Source organism: Hyperoodon ampullatus (assembly GCF_949752795.1).
Source record: "Hyperoodon ampullatus genome assembly, chromosome: 1".
Classification (NCBI taxonomy): Eukaryota; Metazoa; Chordata; class Mammalia; order Artiodactyla; family Ziphiidae; genus Hyperoodon; species Hyperoodon ampullatus.
This window is the reverse complement of record NC_136914.1, coordinates 25,986,177-25,991,877: the sequence shown is the minus strand read 5'-3', so window position 1 is coordinate 25,991,877 and position 5,701 is coordinate 25,986,177.

The window sequence follows — 5,701 nt, the reverse complement described above, 5'->3', positions numbered from 1 at the left end:
GAGCTCTTGGGAGGGCAGAGTTAAAGTCTGTTTCTCTAGGAGGCCTCTGGGCTCTTATATAAATCAATGGATTGAATTGATAAATTAAGGAGATGGAAGTTTCACTTAATATTCCTCAACAGAGTCACTTGAACACCAGATTCTGCTGGCCAAGAAAACCAGGTCCCTAATCAACAACTGTCTCCTTTCTAAACCCTAGTGTGTTAGAGTTAAGTTTAGCTACATGATACCCAATGGACTAGCTGCTTTCTATGAGAACAATGCCATTCAAAAGCTTGTATGTGGGTGGGTGTCTTTCTCTGTAGGGACAGTGATATATAGTGAATGCATAATGGCAGCATAATTGTTTATCCATCTGGAAGAAAGTAAAATTGGACTTACATCTCCTACCATATACAGAAGTAAACACCAGATCAATTAAAAACTTGAATGCAAAAAATTAAGAGAATAAAAATCTTAAAAGAGAATGCATGAGATTATATGCATAATGCAGAAGTTGAAAAAGAATTTTAAATCCAAAATAGGAAAATCAAACATATTTGACTATATAATAATAATAATTAAGAACTTTTGTACAGTGAGGATATAGCAACTGTTGAGGAAATATATTTGTAATTTACACGACAGGTAAAAGTTTTTCTATAATGTACTGTGAGCTCTTATAAATTAATAAGAAGAAGATAAAAAACTAAATTGAAAGATGGACAAAGGATATATAAAACAATTAACAGAAGAACAAATACAATTGGCCAAAAAATATATGTAAAGATGCTAAACCTCATAAGTTGCAGGGAAATGGAAATTATAGTGAAAATGTTGGAAGAAAGGCAAGTAGGAGGTCTGAGCTCGGAGAAAACCCAGGCTATTACAGCCTACAGTGAACACCCTGGTGATACCAGGACGGTAGTGGATGACACTGGCTTGGGCAATGCTGAAGTATTTTCTTAAGGGCACTTACTATAGCCAGAAGCCATATAGTGATAAAAAGCATGAACTCTGGAACCACTTCAGAGATGTGAGTTTGAATCCTTACTCCTCCTTTTACAAACAGTGCAACAAACAAGTGAAATTTTCTAAGCTATTTCTTCATTTAAAAATGAGAATAAGGGGCTTCCCTGGTGGCGCAGTGGTTGAGAGTCCGCCTGCCGATGCAGGGAACACGGGTTCGTGCCCCGGTCTGGGAAGATCCCACATGCCGCGGAGCGGCTGGGCCCGTGAGCCATGGCCGCTGAGCCTGTGCATCCGGAGCTTGTGCTCCGCAACGGGAGAGGCCACAATGGTGAGAGGCCCGCGTACCGCAAAAAAAAAAAAAAAGAGAGAGAATAAGAATACCTACTTTCATGAAGTTATATAAGTTCATAGGTTTTTAAGCTCTTAGGGTAGTATAAATGCCTACTGTATTTTTGATATTTTTCTTAAGATACTTAGAATTATGAAAATTTATGAAAAATTTATCAGAAGTATTGGTATGGAATCCATATGGTTTATTTGCAGGACGATTTTATGGTAAGTATGTACTGCACTTCTTGAATGTGTTGGGTTACTTTTCAAAATGTTCTAAAATATTAGAAATTTCATCTCAAACCCAGATAGTAGCAATTTCAGTTAAAATTGGGCTAGTGCAAGGATCAAACTGTGAATGGTTGGATGCCACAACTGTAAGACAACCCAGCAGATAACAACCCTGACTGAGGTTCAGTACACAATCTATAAGCTAAGTCCAGCAAGCCAGAAAGTGATTTTAAAATTTCCAAGATTGTACAGAGAGTACAATTTGGAAAAAATCACCATAATCTAATTAATATTATGATGATCTATCTATTCAATTTCATGTCTTTTTAACACCCTCCCCCCCCATATGCTTAAAAGATTATACAATACAAAGTTAGAAAATTCTTTATCTAGTTTTTTATTTCTACATTAAAACAAAAAACATACTCTCTCATGTGATGGAAAAACAAACTTTGATTTTAGAGAGTGGAGTGACTGTGCCATTGGTTTTTTTTGTTTCGGAGAAAAAGAAGAAACTAACATTTCCTGAATTCTTACTCTATAAACTTTCTCTGCCTTATGAGAGTAATTTGTTTTTGAAACCCCCTTAATAGGACAAAATATTATAAGTTGGAAACTTAATTACTATTAAAAAGTTACTGTAAAATTTTTAAATGTACTTCTCAGTCCCCAGATCAGAACAACTTATACTAGAAAAACTATAGTCCATTCAAGTAGAAAGAGCACACAGGGAAAGGTGAGGCAACCTGTAAGAAGCTGTTATTAACCCAAGGGTTGGGGGACATTGGGAAGAGGTGTTTTACCAGAACCCAGGCGAGCAGCCTCAGCAGCTGGAGCCCAGGGGATATCCTGCTAGAATGGTCACATCCCTTTCTTTCCTCCTCTCACCTTTTAATCTGCCTTTAGTGCCTCTCACAGTCTGCAGAAGCCAGGTGGCAAGGGAGTCTGGGAAATAGTTAGCAGGAGTTTGCTCCCTGTGGGCAGAGCAGAGCTGGGGGGGAAGGCAAATGGATCTGAGAGCAAATAGGTATGACTGGCACAGTCATAGAACAAAGCGGTTTCCCAGCTGAAAACATAAACTAGTCTGTTTCTATGAATTTGATTTTCTTCCCCCAGATTCCACATACAAGTGATACCATGCAGTATTTGTCTTTCTCTGTCTGGTTTATTTCACTTAACATAATGCCTTTAAGACCCATCCGTTTGTTGCAAATAGCAGGATTTCTTTTCTCATGGCTGAATAATATTCCATTGCATACACCACAACTTCTTTACCCATCTGTCCATTGGTATCAGAACACTTAGGTTGTTTCTATATCTTGGCTATTGTGAATAACTTTGCAATGAACGTGGGAGTGCAGGTATCTCTTTGATATCCTGTTTTCATTCCCTTTGGATATACATACCCAGTAGTGGGATTGCTGGATCGTATGGTAGGGTGGGGAAAATAGGGAGAGGTTGGTAAAATGGCACAAACTTTCCTCGGCTCTAAGATAAATAAGCTCTGAGGATCTAATGTAAAGCATGGCGACTATAGTTGATAACACTGTATTTTATAATTGAAATGTGCTAAGAGTGTAGAACTTAAATGTTCTCACACACAGACACACACACACACAAAGATAACCATGTGAGGTGAAGGATGTGTTGATTAACCAGCCGGGGGACCCTTTCACAGTGTATACGTATAGCAAATTGCCCACAGGGTGCACTTTAATTATCTTACAATTTATCTGTAAATTATACCTCAATAAAGCTGAAAAAATGCAAAATAGTTCTCGTATGTGCAAAAACACTCGCTTACTAAGCCAGAGTAGGTGTATTCAATGAAACACTTCATAAAGCAGAACTATCACAGCCCAGTTGAGTGTCTTCCAGGATTTTACTGCATTAGATATTGAGTTAAGTACTTTACATCCTCAATTATTTTAATCTCAGCAAGGATTTAGGCACTATTATTCATACAAAACAGAAAACGTAAGGATCAGAGAGATTAAGTAATTTTCCCAAAATTTAGTTAATTAAGCAACAGAACCAAGATTTGAGCCAAGCTCTCCCAGACTCCCATGACCTTTCCACTACTTCAGATATAAAAATGATTAAATAACCATTAAATAAATGAAATATGCCAATCAACATAAATATGGGACTATATATTTATAAATAGTATATACATTATATGTTTAGTATGTATACTAAATATTGAGAATTTGGGCTATATCAATTAAAAAATATAATTTGCTTAATCTAAACTAGACAAAACCAATATAAATTCATGATATTTGGTCTCAGGTTTATGTGCGTATTATTTTTTTTTTACTGAACCAATATTTCTCAGCATGTTCTCTGGATCATTTGGGGAGTTTGTTAGGAAGTTAAACAGGCCTCACTTCAGACATCCTTAGTAAGAGTCTCTAGGAGCAATGCCTGGGAATCTGCATTTGAAACAAGCTCCATAGTAGATTCTTAGGCACACTAACGTGTGACAAACTTAAAGTAATTCTGTATTTGGTCATACTAACTCTCTTACCAAGAGTTATTTTATTTATTTATTTTTTTTTTTTTTTTTTTTTTTTTTTTTTTTTTTTTTTTAGCGGTACGCGGGCCTCTCACTGTTGTGGCCTCTCCCGTTGCGGAGCGCAGGCTCCGGACGCGCAAGCTCGGCGGCCGTGGCTCACGGGCCCAGCCGCTCCGCAGCATGTGGGATCCTCCCAGACCGGGGCACGAACTCGCGTCCCCTGCATCGGCAGGCGGACTCTCAACCACTGCGCCACCAGGGAAACCCCCAAGAGTTATTTTAAAATAATTTTCCTTCAAATAGGAAAACAAAACAAATTGACCAAAGGAAAAAAAAATAAACCCACAACCCCCGTCTACACCGACCAAAACCAAACAACCTACTCTTTTCTATATAGAACCTTAGTTCAGAGATGATAAGCCAAAGACAAATACCATAGGATTTCACTTATATGTGGAATCTACAAAAACAAAACAAGTGAACAAACATAACAACAGAGAACAAACAGGCGGTTGCCAGAGGGAAGGGGAGTAGGGAAGTGAGTAAAACAGGTGCAGGAGCTTCCGTGGTACGAACTTCTAGTTACAAAATAAATGAGTCACGGGGAGGAAATGTACAGCATGAGGAACGCAGTCAATTATATCGTAAAATCTTTGTATGGTGACAGATGGTAACCAGATTCTCGTGGTGATCATTTTGTGATGTATAGAAATAGCAAAACACTATGTAAAAAAGAAAGAACTAGGAAAGAGTTCAAATGTTAAATCTTTAATTTAACATCCTATCTTCATGTACTTCAAACACTTTTATATTATCTCAAAAATTTTTTTCTCAGTATGAATGGTTATTTATTTATTTATTTTTTGCCGTACGTGGGCCTCTCACTGCTGTGGCCTCTCCCGCTGTGGAGCACAGGCTCCGGACGTGCAGGCTCAGCGGCCATGGCTCACGGGCCCAGCTGCTCCGTGGCACGTGGGATCCTCCCAGACCAGGGCACGAACCCGTGTCCCCTGCATTGGCAGGCGGACTCCCAACCACTGTGCCACCAGGGAAGCCCATGAATGGTTATTTTTAAAGCCTTTGGTTATGTTACATGATCTTAAAGACTGAAGGTTTTCATATTTCTCTAGTTTATTTCTTACATCCTATATGATATCTCACATTTCCCAATATGCTTCTTACATACTCCTTTCAATCATCAGGTTTATGAAACTATGTGTTTATATAGGCTATGTTTTCTACTGTGTTCGAAAAATTCCTAAAAATACATTTCTTTGTGTCATTCTTATAAGAACAAAACAGAACAAAAAAGGATGATTCAGGGGAAAAAAAGATGACAAAGCTTCTTCAGGTTGGTGGTATATTTAAAGAGTAATATGTGATATACAACTTAGACATTTGGCTTCTGAAAACCTGATCAAGTTACAAATATCCCAGGCTACGTAGTAACTCTAAAATTCAATAATCCAACTTTGTTATAAAGAAAGAAATTCCAAGGTACAATATTTTAGTGGATATCTTAAATTCTTCCTAAAGAATCGTAACTACTAACTGATTAATTATTTCATAAGATTATTATTACTATCAGCAGCAATGGATACCTAGCTCTATTCACATTAAAATTAATCTTGCTATCTAGTCAAATTTGCAATAATTTGAACCTAATATCCT